The 25064-nt window shown below is 42.1% G+C and overlaps 1 protein-coding gene across 13 annotated transcripts in view; it reads right to left on the bottom strand.

Annotated features, from left to right (window-relative positions):
• The window catches only part of Rbms3 (RNA binding motif single stranded interacting protein 3), a 1319552-nt gene that overhangs the window by 448792 nt on the left and 845696 nt on the right, over positions 1-25064 (bottom strand). The gene's annotated exons all lie outside the window — the stretch shown is intronic.

Raw genomic sequence — 25064 nt, 5'->3', positions numbered from 1 at the left:
AATGAAGAAAGTTAGCACATGTTGTATTAGAAGGGAAATCTGGATCCCTCTTGAAGTACTTACTGGCCGTTAGATTGCCATCGGTGGTTATACTCTAGTTTATCAGCGTCTGCCCATCTCTCCATCTCTTGGGCACTTGGGCAGTATAGTTCATCATTAACATCAGGTGATGTTGCCGCAAGGGTGACAAATACTAGATCATGTCTAATTGAAACTGAGCATCTAGGAAGGAGTAATCCCATGCGATACCTGGTACTTGGCCATTCCACTCCATTTTTTTTTTTTTTTTTTTTTTTTGGTTTTTCGAGACAGGGTTTCTCTGTGGTTTTGGAGCCTGTCCTGGAACTAGCTCTTGTAGACCAGGCTGGTCTCGAACTCACAGAGATCCGCTTGCCTCTGCCTCCCGAGTGCTGGGATTACAGGCGTGCGCCACCACTGCCCGGCTCCACTCCATTTTTAAAGTATGTCTTACTCCACCAGTCTTCATCAAACCTAACTTACTTTTGGAAAGAAAGCCACTGAGATGGAGGAATGACACCTCCAAGGACATGCAAACCTCATCAGGCTGCTGCAGAATGAAGGAAATAGGACCAGACATGTTATTTCTTCTTTTATTAAGGAGAAAAGGATTGTGCCATTGTTATACCCTCGACGTAGTTTTTAACTCAGAAAGCAATCTTTGTATTGTGTTTTGAATGTTAACTGCCCCATCAGTCCACATATTTAAACACTTCTTCCCAAGAGGATGGGATTGTCTAGGCAAGTGGCGAAGTCTTCCGGAAGTGGAACCTACCTGGGAGAAATGGGAGGGCCTTAGGTATTTGCCAGTTTGCACTGCCTCCTGATCTACCCAGATGCGCCCAAGGTGCCTCATACTTTTGCCACAACAGTGGAAAACAGCACCCTTTTTGCTAGGAAGAAATGTACCCTCAATCTGTAAGCCCAAATAAATAAATCCCTCCTCCCTCCCTCCCTCCCTCCCTCTTTCCCTCCCTCTTTCCTTTCCCATCTTCTTGTTAGTTTTGGGTCACAGTTCATTTGTGTAAACTGATGCTCCCGACTGGGACCAAAGTCAAAGGCCGCAGTGTTATACAGTGATGAACACTGTTCCATTCCCACTCCACATGACTGTGTCAAAAGAAGTTATTGGTGTTCAGTTCTGAGATGACATCCAGCATTTTATGGCCACTCAGATGTGGAAAAGGCAGGCCAGGGGGAAAATATAGAAGGAAATGAGGAACGGGGAAGAAAAGGCGCATTTTATAAGCTCGGCTACAGTGGTATTTTATTCAAACAGAAGGCAACAGACGTTCAAGAAATATATAGTGTGTCTGGAAGAGGAACTCCCTGGTCACCATGCATCCTTTCTCACATGCCCCTCCCAAATAAGGCTGGAAAAACAAAAACAGAGTAAAAAACCATCCTAGAAGTTCCTGAAAGAACGGAAGAAATCCCATTAGGGTAATTAATGAGTGACAGGCTAGTTACCCCGGGGCAGGGCAGGAGGACTGAAAGAAAATGTGGCTGGAAATCATGGCTTCGTCAAAGACAAGGTTTTGAAGCTGGAAACAATTTGTACAATGTCTCTTCTGACTCTTTCCTCCACTTTGTTCCCATCAAGTCTGGGCAGGAGCCAGTTGGAAAGGCTCCGTACAGCTGTCCGGATGAGGGTCACGGAGGGAATGGGAAGATTTTAAACACTGGCTCTCTGCATTTTGAAGGCAGGGATCCTTTAGGTCGGTGATATCGGCAGCTTGATTCTTGCAGCCCAGTTGGGAAAATAACAAAATCCGTTCTCTGAAAGACTTTCCAATCTGAGAAGTGCAGGTTTCAACTCCATGCATCTAAGGGCAATAAATGACTTTTCCTTTGCCAGAGGGTTCTAGAAAGACTAACACCGTTTTTAAGGTTCAGATTTCTCTCTAACGAGTTACATAAAAACCCACAACCAGTGTAAATGTCAGCAGGGAAGGGATGTGTTCGGGAGAGAGACCTGTGCAATCAAATCTTGGGAACTGCAGCTAAGGGGTCTTACTGGAAATAAAAGGGCTGGTTTATGACACACAGCGCGGACTGTGATAGCTATTTACATCTCGAGTGGGAGCTTTAGCAGCTTTGGACCGGTTACCTGGATGTGCTAATAGTGGAAAAACAGCACTTTCCAAATATATCCTCCAGCTAAGGGCTGCTGGAACAGCTGCAAGGGAGTGAAGAAAAGATGGGTTGTCCGAAGGCCATTTTGTTCAGATGTCTGCATTTTAAATACCAAAGGTGCCCGTAGGTGCCTGTAGTCCCATGACCCCCATCACCAAGCCGGAAGTATTACTCAGCCTTTACCCTGGACTGATCGACCAGGAACACCTCTGTCACCGCTGATTTTTCAGGTTATTTGGCTTATTTTCCTTGAAGAGTCCTTGGTATTAAACTTCCAGCCTTTTGGATCTGTTTCCTGGTGGAAATCATGAACAGGCTGGATCGACTATCACCTGGAAAATGGATAAATGGCACGACCAGCATAGCTAGGTACTGGCCTTGAAGTCTACGTGAGTTGTTTCTTCCAGAAATGTTTATAGGAAATCTTAGATTGCAATTATGAAATTCAAGGAGTCCTACACTCTTTGCAGCATCTACATAATAATTTGACTCAAGCTGTCACATCAGGCGATTCAAAATTCACTCACCGGATTCACGACAGGCTGCATCTGAGGAAATGAACTGCGGTTTAAAGAGATTCTTTCTGAAGTCTCAAATCCAAAACTCAGAGACCAGTGACATTTATTTGCTAACAAGCAAAACAAGCACACTGCCGCACAACCCTCCGTGTGCTAAAGAAGCCTAATTATGAGCTCAGAGGTAAGGCAAGGTTTTCAGGATGCTGACTTCCCCATTTTACCGACACGTCGATTTTGTTGTTGTGAGCTGAAATTCAGTTGGGAAGAAATCAGAACTGGTAGTTAAGAATTATAAAGTGGAAGAGCTTCTGCTGAAGGTGTCAAACGTGGGAAAGGAAAAATATTAATGCCAGAAGAAATGCAATCACATGCAAACTTAAAGCACACGACGCCAGAAAATGTGGTCACTTGCTCTGCAACTTATGCACCCCACAGACTTCCAAACTCAAGAGCTCAGTGTAGGCCAAGAGACTCTGAAGTCCCTTAGTCCTGCAACACGTGTTCATACTTTCAAACGGAACCTTCAGCTTTCCACTTATAAAATCAACACCACGTTCTGATAGTCTTTTTCTAAATGGTGGCCTGCATTGTATCTTTTTTTAATGACAGCAAAAGGAATGCTGAGTGTTTTGTTGTTATTATTACTGGGTTTCTTTTATTTGCTTTTATTTATTTTTGTCACCTCAATAAGAACTAAAGTTAGCTGAGAAGAGGAACCTCCATGAGAAAATGGCCTGTTCATCTACAAAATCTATTCCGGTTCCCCTTCCCACGGCGATCCATGTGTCCCTCCTAAGCCCTCCTCGTTACCTACCCTCTCAGGGTCTGAGGGTTGCAGCATGATTTTGATCTTTAACAGCAGATGTCCACTCACAAGCTTGTCTTTCTGAGTCTGGATTATTTCACTCAGGATGGTCCCTTCTAGTTCCATCCATTTGCCTGCAAATTTCATGCTGTCATGGTTTTTAACAACTGAGAACTACACCATTGTGTGATGTCTATTCTTTATCCATTCTTTGGCTGAGGGGTATCTAGGCTGCTTCTAGTTTCTAGCTATTGCGAATAAAGCTGTAATGAACATGGTAGAGCAAAAGGTGGGGGAGATAAGAACAGGAGGAACCTGGTAGGGGGTCAGGAAGAGAGTGCTGAGAGAGACAATCAGAAATGGGGGGCATTTAGGGGGTGATGTAGAAATATAGTGTAGTGGAAAGTCCCTGGAATCTACGAGAGTGTCTCTAGCAAAGTCTCCTAGTAATGGGGGATATGGAACCAGAACTGGCTATCTTCTATAACCAGGCAGGGCCCCACGCAGCAGGACTGGGTGTCAACCCAGCCACAAAGCCTTGGACCTACCTTCTGTCCTGGCTGCAAGATGTACTGGGGCAATGGTGCTGCAGAACTTGTGGGAACCGCCAAGCCATGACTGGGCCAACTTGAGGTCCATGCCTTGAGAGGGAGTCCAGACCTGACACCACCTGGACAGTGAGGAACCAGGCTGGATAACCTAGAGACCCAGGATAGAACCAACACAGCTGGGAAGGAAGTAAATGAAATGATTCCTAATGATATTCTGCTACACTCACTGACTGCCCAGCTGACATCAGCAGGGCATCATCCAGCAATTGATGAGAGGGGAAGAGAGGTGGGCAAGGGACTGGGAGGGATAGAAGGAAGGGAAGCTGCTTTGGGGATGCACTGAAACAGAGAAGAATAATGGTTAAAGAAAGAAAGAAAGAAAATGGCCTGTAGGCAAGTCTATGGGGAATCTTCTTAATGAATGATTGATGTGAAGAGCCCAGCTCACTGTGGGCGGTGCCACCCTGGGCAGGTAATCCTGAGTTGAATAAGAAAGCTGAGCAGGCCATGGAGAGCAAACCAGTATGAAGCACTCCTCTATGTCCTCTGCCTGAGCTCTTGTCTCCTTTTCCTGCCCTGACATCCCTGGATGATGGACTACAAGCTGTAAAATGAAATAAACCATTTCCTTTCCAAGTAGCTTTTGGTCATGGTGTTTATCATAGCAAAAGAAACCCTAACTAAGGCAATGGTCTAGGAGCAGGACTCATATTCTTATTTTTTTTCTGACTTAAATGGCTAGTCTGGTTCTCCATCATAGCCCACATCAGACACCAGTGGAGTTGTGGGGCTCCAAATCAGGCTCAGGGAGATCAAGCAATGCTGTGCACAGACACCGACTCTCAGAGAAGAGCAAATGATCTGATGTGTATGGACTTTATACTAGAAATAGAGTGACACAAAATTACACCACGCATGCAAAACTTATTTTATGATGTCTTTGGTCATGCGCCTTACTGGGTCACTATACAATTTTAAGGCTGAGCTTATTTTATAAAGTTATTTCACATACTGATTTTTTTTGCTTCAATCATCTCTTTTCTCTGTTTCTATTAAAATATCAGCTTCACTGTCACTTGCAAAAGGAAATCTCACTGTTTCCCGCAATGAAATGTGTGTGACAAATTCTTAATAGCTTATAGCATGTAGTGGGCATACAGTACCTTGTGTGTTTATTGATTATTTAATATTTATTTTTATTAATAATGTGCATATGTATACTTCTTTATATGTATGTGCACCATGTGTGTGCAGTACCCATGAAAGTCAGAAGAGGGCACTGCATCCCCTGGAACTGGAGTCACAGGTAGTTTTGACCTGACCATGTGAGAGCTAGGAAGTTTCTGTGTTTTCCAAGTAATCTAGATCATTTGAATAGTAGGAGCCTCAGAAAGGGACTGATGAAGGAGCATGAACTCAAAGAGAAGCCTGGGGTGGTTAGAAACACACTAAAGTTTTAGTTTTAAGACTAAAATGGCTGGCCTTCTGAGTAGATGGACAAGAGGGAGACTAGTGTACACTGATCTCAGTCATGACGACATCCAAAAAGACACTGAGGAACCTAGGCATGACCACAAAAATGGGAAGAACAAGTGAAGAACAGACACAAAAGATGTAACAAGCCACTGTTTAAAGAAGGCAGCCTGTGTACAAAGGGCTTTGTGTCTACGAGTCCTTTAAAAGGCACAAGCACAGTACACATGCACGGCAAATGGCTCCGGTGCTGTTCCACTTCCTAACCATAATCACAAGCACACACATGAGCATCTCTGGGTGCTCGAGCCAGGAGCAGAGGATCTGAAAGCATCACTTATCATGTGTCAGATCTGTGCTAAGCACAAGTGAGTAAGAAATGAAAACAAGACGATGTTTTCCTCTGAAGAAATATTAAATTCTCACTTTTAATGAGTCCATGGCCTCAGAGGACCATGAAAAGGAAGCAAGACTGGTGGCGCCCAGTTTCCTAAATGTGTGCTACGGTGGAAAGAATGGAAATCTCTATCAAAGGAAGCAGAGGAAGGATGTCAGGGATGGTCAGTAACAAATCTAAAATAATCTGGGACGTGAGTCTCGATGAGGCACTGTCTGGATTAGGTGGGGTATGTAAGCCTGTGAGGGATTTCCTTAAGTGGGTGAGCTGAGGTGGGACAGCCCCACCATGCACTTGGTCGGCACCATTTCATGGACTGGGTCCTGGACTGAGAGAAAGAAGAGAGCAAGCTGAACTCCAGCAGCACACATTCATTGTTCTGTGCTCTCACCCGCAGGTGTCGGACGCAATGGGATCCTTCTGCTCCTGCCACTGTGGCTTCCCAGTAATGCTGTGCTGTGAGCTGGAATCGGGAGCTGAGGACACACTCTTTCCTCCCCTATGTTGTCTTGGCAAGGGCATTCACCACAGCAACAGCAAATAAAACTAGCACAATGTCTAAGTCGTTTACAGGAGCAGATAAGAGAACACCTTGCTGGATGTCAGCAAAGCTGGGAAGCAAATCAAGCACAGAAGACGGGCTATGTAAGAGATAAATGGCAGCTCGGTTTGTGTCTCGGGCTTATTTTCCTAGCATAGCAACCCGGGACAGGTCTTCATTCCTCTCTGCATATTATAAAGTGCAGATGTTGATAATGACTTCAATTAGAAAAACATAGTCGTGTATTTGAAACTCTTGATTTCTATGCTTAGTGAGTGTTCCACACACAGCAAACACTATGAAACATTGCACAATTGTGATGTTTTGGGCAAAGGAAACAGGCTCCAAAGTATCCTTGCATATGGACTGAGGTGTGGGTAGACAAGAGGGGAAGAAGGACAAGCGATATCCTGCAGGCAGGCTGCTCAGGGCACAACTGCAGAGGTGTTGGTAGGAAGGACACTTTAGAAAAATGATGGTCCCACCCTCCAAGGCACACAGGCTTCATCTTACAAACACACAAAAGTTGGACAGGCCAGGTCAAGGAAAGGCCTTGCACTCTATAAGTAGCTAGAAGTTTATCATTTTTGACAGTTCATTCCAAATGACAGAGAGCCAAAGATTTACATATGTCTGCTGTGAGATAATGCTCTTGTACACTGTGAAGATTTATCACTCATATTGGTTAAATAAAAGGCTGATTGGCCAGTAGCTAGGCAGGAAGTATAGACAAGATGACCGGACTAGGAGAATTCTGCCAAGAGGAAAGGCAGAGAGGCAGTCACAAGACAGATGCAGAGGAAGCAAGATGAGAATGCCTTACTGAGAAAAGGTACCAAGTCACATGGCTAAACATGGACAAGAATTATGGGTTAATTTAAGTTGACAGAGATAGTTAATAATAAGACTGAGCAAATAGGTCAAACAGTTTATAATTAATGTAAGACTCTGTGTGTTTCTTTGGAACTGAATGGCTGTGAAACCAGGTGGGACAGAAACTTCTGTCTACACATGTTATTGAATTTTAATGATGATAAACATCTTTAAATTTTTCATTAATGAATAGGTGAATGTTTTCATCTTGTTGCCTATCAACACTGTTAGACCACACTGAGATGTCTCTAGCATCATGATTATCTTTCCAGATGGCATACTTGAAACGGATGCTCAGAAATCATTATTTTAACACATGCACATAAGCACACACACACATGTGAATGCATACACACCACACACATGCATTCATACACCACACACACAGAACACACACACACACACACACACACACACACTTTTCAATCACTACTTGAATTCCTTCAAGTCCCCATCTTTCTGAATGCATTCTTTTTCACAGAATTTTGGTCAACTTGAAGATAAAAATTTTAACTTGTTTTCCTTCTGCTCTCTTTTATAAGTTAATTGCGAATTCTTTATTCTGAGCTAAGTCTTGAGTTTTGCAAACTTAAAACTAGATGCCTTCTCATAGAATATATAGTCCAGATAAGGAGAGCACCAGCTCGTATTCCATGTACCAAGCAAAACCATCTTCAGAGATAACATCTCATGGTCTTTCTAGGAATTCACTAACCAGGTCCAGAATTTTTTTCTTGATGCTAATTTCATCATATTTCAGGTAGCTTTCCATGTTGCCCCCAGTTATTAACAATACTGTTATTTCAAATAACAGTAAAATTCTGTCTGACCCACTTTTGTGTTTTGCATCTTCATATTACTGGCAATTTTCAGTCATGCCAAGATTCCATTCACATACGTAGCCTTTATATTCCTAATATAGTACTTCCTTAGAAAAATATCTGAGCTCACTTGTATAAAGAATATGGAAATCAAAGCATCTTTTGGAATGTATTCTTTTAAAAAGAAAACCTAAAAACTTATGTTTCAAAAACTAGAGGAAAAGCAGTGTTTGGGCAAGCAAGGTGCCACAGCAGATAAAAGTGAGCCTTATAATGTGAAGTTGATCCTTGGGACACTGAACAAAAGAGAAAGAGAGAAGAAACTCTTAAAAATTGTTCTCTGACTGTCCAAGGTATTGTGTATGCTTATGTGCACACACACACACACACACACACGAAGTAACTGTAACAAAAAAATCTATTATTTAAAAAGCACACTGGACCTAATAACAGTCAAAGAAAGATAACCATAAAGATAAGATCATAATAAATGAAATAGAAAATGGTCAAACCACATGAAAGATCAATAAAACTAAGAGGTTTTTTATTTTAAAGATAAACAAAATAGCTAAACTAAGAACAAAAGATACAGAAGAAAGGAACATTACAGCTGCTAACGGAAGCATGAGGAACCATGATGTGCTATTATGGTTAATTATTCATCAATTAAGTGGGATAGCCTAAAAGGAATGCATAAATTCCCGGTCGCAAATAACCTTCTGTTCTAGTTTGCTTCTCTGTAGCAGGGATAAACATGATGACAAAGAGCAATGTGGGAGGAGAGGGTTGATTTCCTCTACATAATGCATTCCATCGGTAAGGGAAATCAAGGCTGGAGCTCAAAGTAGAAACCATGGAGGAATGCTGTGGACCAGCTCACTCCCAGGCTCATCTTCAGGTTCCTGCCTTACACCGGTCAAGCCCATGTGTCTTGGGATGGTGCCACCCACAGTACTGTGACCTCATTTAAAAAAATGCCCCACAGATATGCTTATGAGCAATCTAATGGAGTAATTCCACAAATAAGGCTCCCTCATCTAGGTGTGCCACGGCGGCAAACAAAATTAGCCACCATCACTTCCAAAATAGGCCCATGAAGAAGTAAAGGAACTCAATGCAGGTTAATTACATGAAAGGAGACTAACAGTAAAATAATAGCTACCAACGAGCAGCCAAGATCCTGGAGGAATATTTGCTGAATGGATTCAGAGAGCAAACTCAAATCTCTTTAAATGCTTTCGAGAGTAACTGAACAAAATCCATGCTCTACGGTCATCATCACTGTCACCAAAGCCAGACAAAGGCACAGGAAGGATCCTAAGAGTCACAGATGCAAAAATTCTCAGCCAAATGCCTAAAAACAGACTTAACAGCGTATTGAGAGGGTTATATACTATCAGCAAATGAGGATGAGTTGAGTGATATAGGATGATTCAGTCACAACCTCTAGTGATTAAAATCTCAACAGATAAAACCCAGAAGGTAGTTACCACATTGCCATAAATGAGGAAGGAACAGAGTATTATTCCTATGACTATTATAAAACACCTCACAGAAGCAACTTGAGAGATTACAGGGAGACTTTGGCACACAATTTAAGGGTACATGGTCTATTATGGTGGAGATGGCACAGTGGGAAGGACAGCTATTTTATGTATGTGACAGCAGGGGGTAAAGCATCTGGTTACATGGCATAGGCAACCAGGAAGCCAAAACCTAGACCAGAATCAGGGCTAGTCTATAACCCCAAGGATCACTCTATGTTCCTATATCTGGAACCAAACCCAAAAGGTTCCACTACCTGACAAAACAGAATCACTGGCTGGGAATGAAGTCCTCCAGTGTGTGAACCCATATGATGTATCCCACGTCATGGCTGTAACTGTCACACAGGAAAGTCCCTCTCATACCCTCATCCCCAAATAAGATCAGGGACAAGAGAAAGGACAGAGAGATAATATCAGAATAAGACAGTTTCCCTGCTTCTGTTTTCAGAAGATGAAAAGTTCTGGATTGAGTCAGCAGGCAAGGAGACAAGGTTTTATATAGAGAAAATCCTCAAAACATAAGCAGAAACCACCAGTACAGATGAATTCTTTAAAATTTACAGGAAAAGGTTACTTCTTAAGAAGAAAATCAATTTTTATATAGCAACAGTGATCTATTTAAAAGGGAAATCAAGAAAATAATCCCATTTACAGCAGCAATAAACACATAGAAAAATGAGCATTGATGAAAGAGAGCAAGGCACAAAGAACATTCCATAGTCATCGACTACAAACAGTAATTTAAACGTCCATACTACCCCAGTCTGCAGATTAAACAAAATGCATATCATGATTCCAGTCTTGTTCAACAGAGAAATAAAAACAAATCCTAGCATTAGAAGAGATTCCTAACAACGTGGACAGCAACTCTTCATCTGAAAAAAAGAACAAGGTGGGGCACATCCTAACACATTCTACAAAGCTATCGTGACGACATCACTATGACAGTGACAAAACTAATCACAGTGCTTGGAGAAGTGACGCCAACTCTAAGAGAACTAACTCACTGTTCTTGCAGAGGACCTGAGTTTGGTTCTTAGAACCCATGTCAGGTAGCTCACAATCTCCTGAAACTCCAGCTCCAGGGGATTTGATGCTCTCTCCCAATCTCCAGGAGCACCTACACCCATGTGCACATACCACCCTTACATACACAAATAATTACAAATAGAAAAAAAAATAAATCTTAAAAGCAAAAAAATGGTGTCTACCAGAGGCTGACAGTTTGGTGTGGATTAAGGGGCAATGAGATTCTGGGAAATTTGTTCTTAAATATTTGAGGACAATCTGTCCTTTCCATCAGCCCATATATCAACTGGGACACTGTAGTACTGAGTTGTGCATTAATTCTGTCAGATTAAAAACTGGTCAGTTTTCTTCCAACCTGTAGCAGTCTCTTCACTTGACCTTCTGCTTTGCTGTGCAGAATCCCTCTTCATTTCACACAGTCCCACATCTCAGTTCTAGATTATTCTACAGAACTGCCGGGCTCTCATCACAAAGTATATTCATATCTGAGGGTTTGCTGTAATAAGTCTTTCTCTGCCCCACCAGTCAGCTCCCAAATAATGATACAGAGACTTTTTATCACTTATGAAGGTTTATCCATGGCTTAGACTTGTTTCTAACTGGTTCTTATAACTTAAATTAAGTCATTTTTATTAACTTATGAGCTGCCATGTGGCTTGAGGTTTTTACCTCTCCTTATGCATGCCCTGTTTCCTCTGCGTCCAGCTGGCAACTCCCCCTCTATTCTTCCCAGAGCTCTTTCCCCGACATAACAATAACAAATTGTAACCAACCACCCTAAATGATGACAAGAATCCATAACACACCAAATGACCAAAACAACCCACCCCAACTCTTGGAAATGTGGGCATCATGTTCTCTATACTGCTTCCTGTTTTATAGGGGTGACAGCCTCTCTAGGGAACCCTGAAAAATGAAATAATGGTCAAGTCCTGGGAGAGCTACATAAATCATTTGTTTTCCAGTCTCTGTATGATTGGAAAGTGTAGGACCTATCTGAAGTCTGGATAGAGTAATGCATGAAGCTGGACTATCTTTGTAGCAGTTTTGAAATTGCTTTGGATGCAGAATGCTGAGAAAATTGCAGCACAGGCATTCTGAAAGGCTGGATCACCTGGGCTACTTGTCCTTATTGGTATCTGATCCTTTTATTTCTGAAAACACACAGACTTTTAAAGATAACATATATATCTGCAATAACACAAGTATAGAATGTGCAGTGTGCACAAGTCAGTTAAAGATTTTTTGTTCTATGTTTGAGCAGGTAAAAGGCATTTGTTAACTTTATAAGTTTGTTTGAACTTTATAACCAAACTGTAATATAAATCTCTACCCATGTCGTGTGAAAGGATGGCATGTAGTAATAAGTTAAGAGGATTCTGTAGCCAACAATATTTATCATGTCACATCCAGTCTTGGAGTTGTTACCATGTAAAAGGATCAGTTTATATATCCCCTGTCTCATAATTTATCTTTTGCTCCTTTTTTATATGCTTGTAGCCAAGAGCCTCAAGAGGTCTCCCCTGGTCAAATCTGATCTTGATTAACTTTTGAAGAAATCTATAGCTTTTTGCTTCTCATAGAAACAAAAGTGTGACCTCTCCCCTGATGCAACACATTGATTGACTTCTATTCTGAATCAAAGACATCTCTAAAGTATATAGGCTGGTTTCATTTAGCAGTACTCCCCATAATCCAGTGTTTCTCAGCATCTTATAGCTTATAACTCATTGGCATTTATAAAATTCAAACTCAAGAAAGCACCATACAGTATTCAGACATCCTGTATATTTCCCGTTTTTTCATGGTTTAATTTTCAGGGCTAAATTCAAGACTTTATTATTTTAAAGCCATTTTCATGCTGTCTATACCCATTTTCTTTAGTGTCTAAGTATATTTTTAAACACACCTTACACATGTGTGAGGTTTTCTGTGTCTGGACCTGGCTTTACTAAGTGCCCACAACATTTTTCTGATCACAACAGACAAATCTTAAACTGCTGTGTCAACTGCCGCATGGCTCAGCTTAGCACATGCCACCGATGCATGGCACTGGCAGCTGGCTCAAGCCCGCAGGCAATGGTCAGTAGCTGCACCTCTGCACACCAAGCACTGGTTCACATGAGAGACTGCAGTATTGGGAATCTATGTCTGTCTCCTTGTCTAGAACTTCTCTTAGCTTTCCCAGGCCCTGTGTTTGGATATTTGAGCCCTACATTAGGTGCCATTTATGATGAATCTTTCTCTCTCCTACCAGTCAGCACCCAAATAATGACACAGAGATTTTTTATTAATTATGAAAGCTTGGCCTTAGCTTAGGCTTGTTTCTAACTAGCTCTTATAACTTAAAGTAGCCCATTTTTATTCATCTTTGTGCCGCTATGAGGATAATGACTTTTTACCTCTCCTCCTGCATGTCCTGCTTTCTCTGCATCTGCCTAGCAACTCCCCCTTTCTACTTCCCAGAGCTCCTTCTGTCCAGAAGTCTTGCATATGCTTCCTCCCTAGCTATTGGTCATTTAGCTTTTCATTAAACCAATCATAATGACGTATATTTCCACAGTGTAATCAAATATCTTGCAACAGTTTGCATATGTTAATTAATAAGCTTGACTTGGCATCCAACAAAGTACATAGATTACAAAATTTGTGTGGGGACTGAAGATAGAGGTAAGGGTAGAGCTCTTGTCTGGTATGAATGATGCCCATGGATTCAAGCCACAGTACCTCAAACAAATTATGCTAGTCTATAAGTATATGTGTACATGTGTGTGAACATTTATGTGTTGTAAAAATGTGTGTGCATGCATGAGGAGGACAGAGGTCAAACTCTTATGTCATTCTTCAGGTGCAATCCCACTGATTTTGTTTTAGAAACAGCATCTCTTATTGGCCTTGAACTTGCTGATTCAACTGGCAGCCAGTCCCAGTCACCTGCCAGCCTCCCTCTCCTTAGCACCAGGACTGCAAGCAGGTATCACTAACTGTTTTGCTGGGGTTCTGGGGACAAATTCTGTGCTTGCAGAGCAGGGACTCTATTGGTTGAGACAGCTCTCTAGGCCCAATTTATGCAATTTCTATTTGTCAATCTAAAAAGTAATGCATAAAATATGATAGGAAAGTACATTTCAAGTTTCTTGCTAATTTTCCTTTATCATTTAGCTTCCACAAGACATAGTATCATATCCCAGTTGTCAGTAGATTCCACTATATTTGGTTTCATGCTTGTGGTTGCCACTCACAAACATGGACTTGCAGTGACCTGGCCCAAGGGCAGCATCAAGCCTTGGTGACGCACACATTACCCAGGAGGTCATTTTTTCCACCACTGACTGGAACAGCTCAGACATAACCTGGGCAGAGCATCAGTCCAATTCCTGGCCATCAAGGGAAGCATTTCCTTTCTAAACTCAGAAATGGAGTTTGTGTTTCTAGGGTGGATTGAAAGGTCACAGTCTCTGTGTGCCATATGTTCTGTGAGCTCATGGGAACTGGGGATTCTGAACACAAGGTACTACATACTATTTGGAGAACCAAGATTGAGTGAAACCATTCACAGTCCAGAAAGAGCTTCAAGTAACCCCTTAACTCTTCAGTGACATCCAGATGAGAAAGCCTTCCTGTTCCCTTCACTGTCTAAACAAAACTTCTGGCAACATCAAAGCTCTTGGCTGTCTTGGAAGAAGAGAGTAGCTGAACCATGTTGTATACAATCATATCCACTGCAGAAGTACTTCAAAGTACTAGAAATGGAACACCACACCCAAATTATTACTACTAACTGTGGGGCTGAAGGAATAGGAAACGTAGCTAGAATCTAAACGTTATAAGAATCTAGACTCAAATGTAGCTGGAGTATTCTAGAATAAGAACAAGGAAGTAAACATGGACTCGAATTTTGCTGCTGAAAGACAAGGAATAGTGTGTAGAGATCACCTTGGAGCCCGGGGGCAGGAGTCATGATGTAGCTTTCAGTTCAGAAAGCAAAGTGCGACTCCTGCTGCTGTTCTGAAGAGGCAGGCTGGTCCTGGCCTCTCCTTCCTCTTCCTCTTTCTCTCTGTATTTGTCTTTCTCTCTTCCCTCCCCCACTCTCTTTATCTCACTAAAACTCCCACAAAGCAAAAAGATAGCAGAGTGCTTCTTAGATGGTGGGAAACTGTGTGGGTGGGGAAGAGGCTGAGAAAAACCAGATTGCAGAAGTCAAACAGATTTCAGCAGATGCTTGACTTCAAGACCTAGAATTTAGACTGGGCATAATCCTACCTCCTTGGGTTTGGATTCCTGGGTTCATCCATCAAGAAGATAGTGACCCCAAACACTCTGGACACTAAGTGGAAGATATTTAAAGAAAATAAGGGAGCCTGGTTAAATAATCAGGATAGAATGGGCTCTTTAAAGGTATTAACCTTTTCTCCGCTGAGCAAGCTTGGGAGGTGAGCCTGCAAGAATGGAGAAAGATGGGAAAGCATGCTTGCTGGGAGAACCAGGCACTGAGAGTGAGCCCTGCCTCCTTCTGGGAGTCAAACCAAGAGAGCATCAGCCACGCTTGGACTCTCTCCATCCACCATTTCATGGCTATTTTCCCCACTTACAATGTTTTAAACTTATCACCGGTGGAAACCTGGGCATGCGTTTATCATAGCAGAAGTCCAAAATGCTGTTAGGAACAAAATGAGCCCAAACTATTTTCCAAAGAAGCCTATGCTTTGAAGGCACAATTACCATGTGTTTAACACTGGTATTAAGTGACAAGCAGGACCAGAAAGCCCAACCAGCATTGCTTATGCTACCATGGACGTAGGTGGATTGGAGTGACTCCATGTTTCCTTCAAACTGTCTGCCTTTATATAAACTCCAGATACAGTGATGTGCTGAGTCTGTTCGTCACTGGTATCACACAGCAGGAGCACTGCAGTGGGATCACTGCTCTTAATCTCCCTCATGAAAATTATCTGGGACCCAAAGGAAAGAGCTAAACAATAGAGATCTATTTCTGTGAGTTAGGCTGACATCATCTTACGTTTCCACCATATTAATTTTGACATACTACACAGCGCCTCTGGCTTTGCTTTCCATCATATAAAAGGGAACGTTAAGCATTCTTCAGTTATTTCACGCCCATGACGAGTTGCAGGTGCACAGGTGATGTGCAATTGTTTCCTTCCAACCGGAAGAGCCCCTCCTGAGCGGGGAGGACTTCTGGGACCCTTACAAAGCTTGAGGATGCTGGAAAGTTAACCCTAGCAAGGCCGGCTCCCAGCTGGCATATGCTGTGAACAACCGGGCAAAGGAGACTCTCTAGTGGAACAAGTTGTGCAGGGAACACTATGAAGGCAGCTGCAATGAGTCATCATTCATGCTGGACTGGGGTTTGGCGAGATGCAGAAGCCCTTGATTCATCCATGCTGATGCAAATAACATTAGTAAATTCCCTGGTTCATTAAGCTAGGCCTGAGTGGATCAATTTTTGATCTGTTATCTGCACCATATGTAGGGTGACACACAAACAAATGTTTGCTTAGAACTCACCAGGAAATTGCATATAGCCAGCCTCCAGTGATACGTAGGGAACTAAGCAGGCTGGTTTTAAAGAATCGCTAGTCTTACAGCCAAATACTACACCTCAACCACACACATTTGCTCTCTGATGCATCATTAGAGGGCTAGGAATGGCAACCTTGATGGGGACCAAGTTACACAGTGTGTTCATTTTAACATATCCTCTGCCACCATAGCCAATGGCTATCACATTTAAAAGACGACACATCTCATCATAAATTCATTCTGCACTCACATGTTGAAGTATGGCTTCTCTACTGAGAAAACCAACTGAGGATTCCATTCCTAATCCATGCCATTAAAATTCATTTCCTCTTCATCTTTTTTCTCCTCCTCTTCCTTTCTTTCTTCCTTTTCCTCCTCCTTTTCTTGATTCTCTTCCTCCTTCTCTTCCTATTTTCTGTCCTTCTCTTCCTCTTAATCTTCTTCTCCCATTCTTCCTCGTCCTCTTGCTCCTCCTCTTCCTCGTCTTCCTCCTCCTTCTTTCCTCCTTCCTCCTACTGGGTAGAATGGCTCCACCTCTTGCTCCTCCTAATTTTTTCTCAACTCTTTATCTGAATCCAGGATCCTTGATGGTGTTATCTGTTTCACATGGTTTACTGCTGGGGTGCTTGGCTGGTCCCACTGATGGAAGATGGTGTGAAAACTCCCTGTCCTAGCTTTAGAGAATGAAGGAGAAACTCAAGACAAAAGATCTGGTAAACAGTTATGCCTCTGGGGTTAATTCATGAGGTTTCAAAAGACTATGGGTTCTATGGGTCAGTGGAAGCAGTACAAATCTTCCCAAAACATAAGGCCATTCCCCAACTTTCCATATGCCTCATATTTTCACCAATTCATTCAGAATACTTTCTTGTTGTTGTCTGCAGAAGGTCGCTCATAAGCTAGAGCCATACTGGGACAGATACACTTTATAAGGTTTTTGAAATTTTCCCTAAAAATAAACAAAGCCAGAGCCTTGGATTTAAACAGAAACTTCTAAAGCTCACGGGGAAAGGAAAGAGAATAAGGACTTGGCATCCCATAAAGATGTATCTAAGTGGCATTAACTATCCATATTGATAGGACTAACAGCTGGAAAAGTGAAATTGATCCAGGGTAGAAGGGTTAAGTTTCACACACACTGTAAATATGCATCATACATCACGTCAATCCTGCTTAAGCAAGATCTTTTTAAAAGTAGTGTGCACACGGGTGCTCATGTGCACATCAGTAGACACTCGATCTCTTGGCACTGGAGTTGCAGGAAATTGTGGGATGCCCAGCTTGCTGTATGGGTGCTGGGATCTGAACTCTGCTCCTCTATAGAGCCATCTCTCCAGACCCATAATCAAGCTTTTACATAGTTGCCACACACGCAATACAAACTCATTATTGCTGTCTCAGATCCTGTTTCCCAAAAGAAGAAAAACATAAGGAGCCCGGCAGCAACCTAAGGCAGGAAAACCTCCTCAGGACATCCCTGCATAGCAGAATCCTCATCAGGAAGGAGTGTAGGGTTTTTGCCTGGAATTTCTTTTGAGGATTACAATCCATTAAGCAAAAATAGAAACTTTCAGGCAAATATTGAAATAAATATTTAAAACGTCTCTTAGAATAAAAATACATTACAAGTATTTTCCCACTTGTGATTTCTACAGTGACACCATGACAAACCCAAGTGGATCTATATGTATATATATTTATTAATGTTAATATATATATATTAATTTTAAGTGATACACACACACACACACACACTCCACTTGGAGTAAGCCTCATTTATTTGGAAAAACAGGAGAAGATGGGATGGGTCTGTAGCTGAGTAGGAGAATGCTTGGCCACAGGAGTAAGGTTCTAAGTGCAATTCCTCGAATCACAAAATAAGAAAAAGGGAAACAATGGAAGAAGGAAAGAAGGTGGGGGAACTCTTAGGCTGATCAGGTTTCTTCTTACTAAAGCCTTCTTGATTTAATCACTCGTGTCTGTCCCTGTGAAATAACACAGTACTTCTCACAATTTCTTCACACCTTAAACACACAAGTAGAGATTTTCTGCTCTTGGACCTCTGTCACTGAGATGATCTCATGGGAAACTTTGAAAAAATTTTAAGTCACATTATTTTTTTAAAATTTACTTATTTATTTATTTATTTGTGTGTGTGTGTGTGTGAGAGAGAGAGAGAGAGAGACAAAGAGAGAGAGAGACAAAGAGAGAGAGAGACAAAGAGAGAGAGAGACAAAGAGAGAGAGAGACAAAGAGAGAGAGGGGGAGAGAGAGAGACAAAGAGAGGGAGAGAGAGAGAGAGAGAGAGAGAGAGAGAGAGAGAGAGAATAGGTACTAGCTCATAAATGCCAGAAGATGATGTTGAGTCCCCTGGAGCTGTAGTTATAGGCAACTGTGAGTTGCCAGATACAAGTTCTGGGAACTCAGCTTGGGCCCTGCATGAGCAGTACACACTCGTCACCACCAAGCCATCTCTACAGCTGCCTTAGTTGCGTTGATTTACTTTATTTTGGGGAACCACCATAACCTCAGTAGTTACAATTTTTTTCTGCTTTAGCGAAAGGACTCCTAATAGCAGGCTTCCCAAGGCGTCTCGTGTGTTTCAGCCAATTCTAACATTTGACTTGACTCTTTCTGTCTGGGTTGTGGCTGTGTTACACATCACCCTGGGCCCCAGCGCTCACTATCTTCTCTGTCTGTAGTGTCCCTGAGGTCTTCTGTTCTGGACTCTGGATTTTTTCTATTCGGGGCAACGTCTCAAAGTGCACACAGCTGTGATTGGCAGCTCTGGGTGTGCATTGTTTATTAGGGAATCAGTGTCTTGCTGTAGACACCAGAGAGAGGCTTCTTCAGCAGCTGCAGGAACCCCACTGCCTTCCCAGTCAGGGCTGAAGTCGGTAGACTGAGTAATAGGTCTTTCTGGATGCTGAGCAATTCAAAGAAATGAGGTTGAGAAACAGGGAGATGACCCAGTGTGTAAGAGCACTTGCTGTTCACACATGCCAACCCGACTTTTAACTCCCAGCACCCATGTAAATTGCTGGGAGTGGCTTGTGCCTACAGAGACAGAAGAACCACTGGGGCTTACCAGCCAAGCTCCAAGCTCAGTGAGAGACACTGTCCCAAGGCGTGAAAGCAGAAATGCAGGGCAACACACTGACTACTCCTTGAACCTCTGGGCGTGCATGCATTAGACATAGACGTGCACAAGAACAACACACACATCCACCATGATCACACAAATGCAGAATGAATTGATAAATAATAGGCTAAAATGGCTTGCCTCTCCCCTAGCAGAATTAGAAGGTGAATAAGCCTTGCCGTTTTCTCTTCTTCCCCAACACGGGGAAGAAGCACATGGATGTTTTTAATGGTCCCGTGAACAGAGTCCACAAACGTTTCGTTCGCAGTATTTTATGGATAATGAAACGGTCCAGCTGGCTAATGGCCACTTGTTAAATGATGACGAATGGCACGGTCATGCTTCAAAGTCTGTTTACGGTTTTACAGGTTTCTATTTTTGTCGGGTTTGCTACGCACATGAATTTTTCGCATTCATACCCCAGAGTTCCCATATCTAAACTAAATGGAAGGAAAATAATTGGCTCAATAGCAATGAGATTAACAAATAAGTTAACGTGTGCAAGGCAAACATCAGACCGTGTGACTCTGGGGCCTGTCCTACATGTTCTCTGCTTTGCCATTTACAGACGCAGCAACAAAGCAAGACTCGAGGGTTTTTTTTTTTCTTCTTTGTGCTTTTGAACTTGGAAAGTAGCAGTGCAGAGTGATCAGGATCACAGAGGGCGAATAAAGGAATATTTTCTTTCCAGGGCCTATCCAACTCAATCAGAATGAATCCTACCACCTGCCATTGCAAGGGAAGGAGATTTTCCTCACAGGCATCGAGTTGACGGGCCATGGGATCACACAGCCAGCCACACAATGTGGGAAAAAGAAACATCCTTTAAACACTTCCCGGTCAGCCATTAGCAAAGCCCAAGACACGTGTGTGTTCTACATGTAACACGAACTCATAACCACACCGTGTTTCCTGTCTCTAAAGCACAGTTCTCAGCCCAAGATGTGTGTGGCTTCTGCACTTACATGAACTCAGAAGTGCACTGCGTTACCTCTGCCTACTGACCAGCTCCCACAAGCAGTGCCAAAGGCTGAGTCCAGGGAAGTGTTTACTTGATCTCCACACCACCACTTGCCACGTGGTGACTGCATGCAATATGCATTCTGTGTTGTAGCACCAACAGGCTAATTTGACAGTTGAGGAAAAAGACGTTCAGAAATATCAAATAATTTATATTAGAAAATTTAATATTATTATTTGCATAGCTCCTTGGTGGAAAAGTCAACTGAGAAGTCTTGGGAGTGCATCTTTTTTTAAAGCTCCCCCATGGCTGGGGATGGAACCCCGTCCTTTGTGTGTGCCATTGAACCACTCTACCACAGAACTATGGCCCCTCTTTATACTTGAAGGTATCTTTCTTTATATTTGGATTTTATCTTATTTACATGATATTGAATACTGAAAAATTTTAAAATTATATCTGCTTATTTTCTTTATTTATACATGTGTGTATTAGTGTATGTGTGCTGTACTACATGTGTGCAGGATTCTATGGAGGCCAGAAAAGGGCGTAAGATTCTCTAGAAAGCTAAAGTCACTGGCAGATATGAGCCTCTAGGTGGCTGTTGAGGGCCAAACCTTGGTCCCCAGCAAGAGCAGTGAGCAGCCACAGCCAGTGAGACATTGCTTCAGCCCCAGTGCTAATGTGTTTTAATAATTTTACAGGTCCATATGCACTGTGTCTGTGCACATGCACGGTCAGATTTTGCATATTATTTTAAATGTAGGTCCATATTTAGAATCTCTCATTTACTTAAGAGTATGGATGAATGAAAATGGATACTCAAACCAGAAAAAGGGGTGATCTCAAAGTGATAAAATAAATCATCTAAGTTGTAACTGTCTACATTTCGAGATTAATTTGGTGAAACCCATTTGTCAGGAGGCCTCTGGCAACCCTGGCACTGTTCATAGACTGGGAATCTTATGGGCAATCACATTTGGGGTTCCCACTGCTGGGATGCCCAATGATCCATGTGGGACAGTACGGCCCTAGAATTAAAGTCACCTCCTGGAATTGCGCTGTGGACTCAACACCCCAGGAATAAGAAGTCTCTCGCCCTGTTGGAGGTGATCATGAGTCAGATAATGGTCATAAGAGCAGCACATAGTTATGCACATACCCCCACACAGAACCACACAGGATACACAATATTTTTTAAAGATCAAAAATAATGAGTTAGTAAAAGTTATTTTATGATTATGATTTAAAGATAACACTACTAACCAGTTATGGTGGGATGACACATCTTTAACCCCAACAGAAGCAGGTGGACCTCTATAATTTCGAGGCCAGCCTGGTCTACAAAGCAAGTTCCTGAACAGCAAGGGCTGTTACACACAGATACCCTGTCTCAAAAACAAACAAACAAGCAAAAAGGCAACATAACTCAATCATTCTGATTTTAAACTATTTAACATTCCATTATAATTACTAAAATCTAGTTAATACGTATCGTCTTTCCATGTGCAAAAGCACTGGGAAGTGAGAAGCAGTTATTTGAAAATGTCACATACAATTTTATGCTTAAAATACCAATGCTGCTTGTTACACTTAATGCTTATAGTCATTTTTTATTGCTTTTGTCTAATATGAATGCAGCAGTCAATACAAACAATGGATCAGGCATATGGCTCCCCCAGAACATGAGACCCTATGCCACTTGCTTATTTCAGAAATTTCCCAGTTTAACATTGAATAAATAACAACAACGACAATAATTGTTGTTACTGTTGTTTACTGTCCTGGTACTGGAAATAGAAAATCCATAAGTATGACTTGGGGCAGGAGAACAGCCTTTGGTTATTTGATTGAAGAATTAGCAAAGTACTATCACCACCTTGGGGACTCTATACATGTGTGTCCATCCCATGACCCCAGGATATTAATGAATGTGACCCAGCACAACATCATAAACCTACTTGAAATATTGGCAGTTTGTTTGTTCATTATTTTGGGGTACCTTGTTTGCACGAACCTGTGTGTGAACTTGGTAGATGACAGTATGGTGCTGAAATGTACAAAGGTTAGAAGGGTCTATGTAAAGAACACACGCTGAACAATGCATAACATGATAGCCTGACTGCAGACAACCTAGTCCCTACATGAACTAACCTTTTGGAAATAAAACTCACAGCTGATATCAATGCCCAGAGAAGCCCACCAGTTGCACATGCTCAGTAATGGTGGTAAGTCATAAGATGAATTTCAGAGTAGACAAGTGAGCCATGAGAGAACTTCTAAGTTCACATTGGCTATCACACAGAGAAAAGTATTTGTCTAAAGTAAAACTGTTTGGGCTTTTTTAATTCATTTTTTTTTGTAATCTAATCCCATTATTTGAAAATTGAATAAATGTGCTTTTCAGACCATTTTCCTTCAAGAGCTTCTTGCTCAATAGACTGTGAGCCCACCTGGTGGAGGTGCCTCGTCCTCTCAAAATGCAACTCCTCAGACTCATAAATTTCACAGAACATTTATTTCCGCTCATGCTGATTTCAGAAAATAAAAGGCACTTGAGGAAAACTCCCCACAGCACGCTGTCAACTGCCCCCCTCTGCTTGAGCTGTTTTGGTGGAGGACCTCAGGGTAGCCGTGCTACCAGCCTGAATTAAATAGTCCCACACACACGCACAGGAGCACCCCTGCTCTGTGCTTGTCAGTGTTCCTGGGGCAGATGCAGACTGTACCTCACATTCTTTCCTGACTGTTCCTAGCATGACAAACACAGCCGCATTTTCCTTTCAGGCTCATGGGACTTAGCACAAGATCCCGCAGCTCCCCTCTGTGCTATACAAACAAGTCACGTTAGCAACTAGGACAGAAATGAAAAGTCAGTTAACTAATTCTAAACCCATCCAAAAGTATGGCTTCACATTCGGTCACCTAAAAAGACATTTAAAAATATGTAAACCTGGGAAGCTGGGTATAGGGGCACATCTTTTAATCCCAACACTTGGGAGGCAGAGGCAGGCGGATCTTTGTGCACTGTGGGGCAGTCTGGGCTGTATGGTGAGACCCTGTCTCAAAAATAAAATAAATACATAAGCATGTACTATGGAACAATAGTCTTGTACCCTATAAACATTTGTAACCTATATTGGTTTAATAAAACACTGATTGGCCATTAGCCAGGCAGGAAGTATAGGCAGGGCAACCAGAATAGGAGGATTCTGGGAAGAGGAAAGGCTCAGTCTGCAGTCATCACCCAGATGCAGAAGAAGCAAGATAAGAATGCCTCACTGATAAAAGGTACCAAACCATGTGGCTAACCCAGACAAGAAATACGGGTTAATTTAAGATGCAAGAGTTAGTTAATAAGCAGCCTGAGTTAATAGGCCAACCAATTTATAATTGATGTAGGCCCCTATGTGTTTCTTTGGGACTGAAAGGCTGCAGGATTGAGCGGGACAGAAACCTATGTCAACAAACATGGGGTGGGTGGAGAGATGGCTCAGGAGATAAAATATTTCCTACTCGGAAATGAAAACCTGAGTCTAGATCACAAACACACCAGGGACCAGAATCAGCTGTGGCAGGGGACATCTCCAATCCCAGCACCGGGGGAGGTAGAGACAGAGAATCCTAGTGCTTGGTGGCCAGCCAATCTAGTCGATGATAAGGTCCAAATTCATTGAGAATCCCTGCCTTAAAAACTAAGAGGGTGGAGTGACAGAGGGAAATACCCAAAGGCTCCCTCTGGTCTTCATATGTATGAGGTGAGTAGATACTACATACATAAACCCCACTATATATATATATATATATATATATATATATATATATATATGTATAAACATGTATATAGAAAAATATATAAACACAGCCATGAACTGCTTCATGAATCCAATAGCAAAGCCACACGCCTCTCGGCTCTTACGTGAGGTAGCATAGCAGGTAGGAGTACATCCTCTCCAGAAGACAGTTCTCTGATGCTACTCATAAAGAATAAATGACATGGCTTGTGGATTAAGTCACTACTTTTGGATAGTACACTCAGCTGTGACTTTTTATGTATATGGGTATTTAACCTGAATGTACATATTTACATCTCATTGTGCTGTGCCACAGAGGCCGAAAGAGGATATTAGATTACCTGGAACTGGAGTTATAGGCGGTTGTGAGCTACCATGTAAGTGCTGGGGATGCAACTTGGATCTTCTGCAAGAACAACTGGTACCCTTAACTGCTGAGCCAACTTAACTTCAGTCCCTCAGTTCTGATTCTTAAGAATCCAACAAAATGTCAAAGGCAGCAAAAAGCTTCCTCAAATATAGTTCAGTCAGCCTATGGTGGTGAGGTATTTTCCACTCTGAGTGGCAAGCTGGTGTTCTGGGCACATTCTAACCATGGCTATGCGTATGGCAAGGAGACCTGGAGACTTTTCTGGAAGATCCATTACTCATTCCCAAGGCTCTAAATACAATGTCTGCCAGAAAGAAAATGGAATGGAGTAAGAGGTAGAAGAAAAAGCAAAACCAGCCTTTAAAAGCAGGGAGAGGCACAGACACCAAGTCATTAAAGACCCATACCTTGTGCTGAATAGCTTCTTTAATTTTCCTGGAAAACTATTAAATTAGCAAATATACTGGGCCCAGGAGAAAAACTCAGAGGGATGGACAAAATATTTTAAGATATATAAAAAAATAAATGAAGAAAAAAACAAACC

Source organism: Microtus oregoni, unplaced genomic scaffold (assembly GCF_018167655.1).
Source record: "Microtus oregoni isolate MIOR12 unplaced genomic scaffold, Mior012 000028F_ref0000031, whole genome shotgun sequence".
NCBI lineage: Eukaryota > Metazoa > Chordata > Mammalia > Rodentia > Cricetidae > Microtus > Microtus oregoni.
Note: the sequence above shows the minus strand (reverse complement) of the source record. Positions and strands in the feature narration are given on the sequence as shown.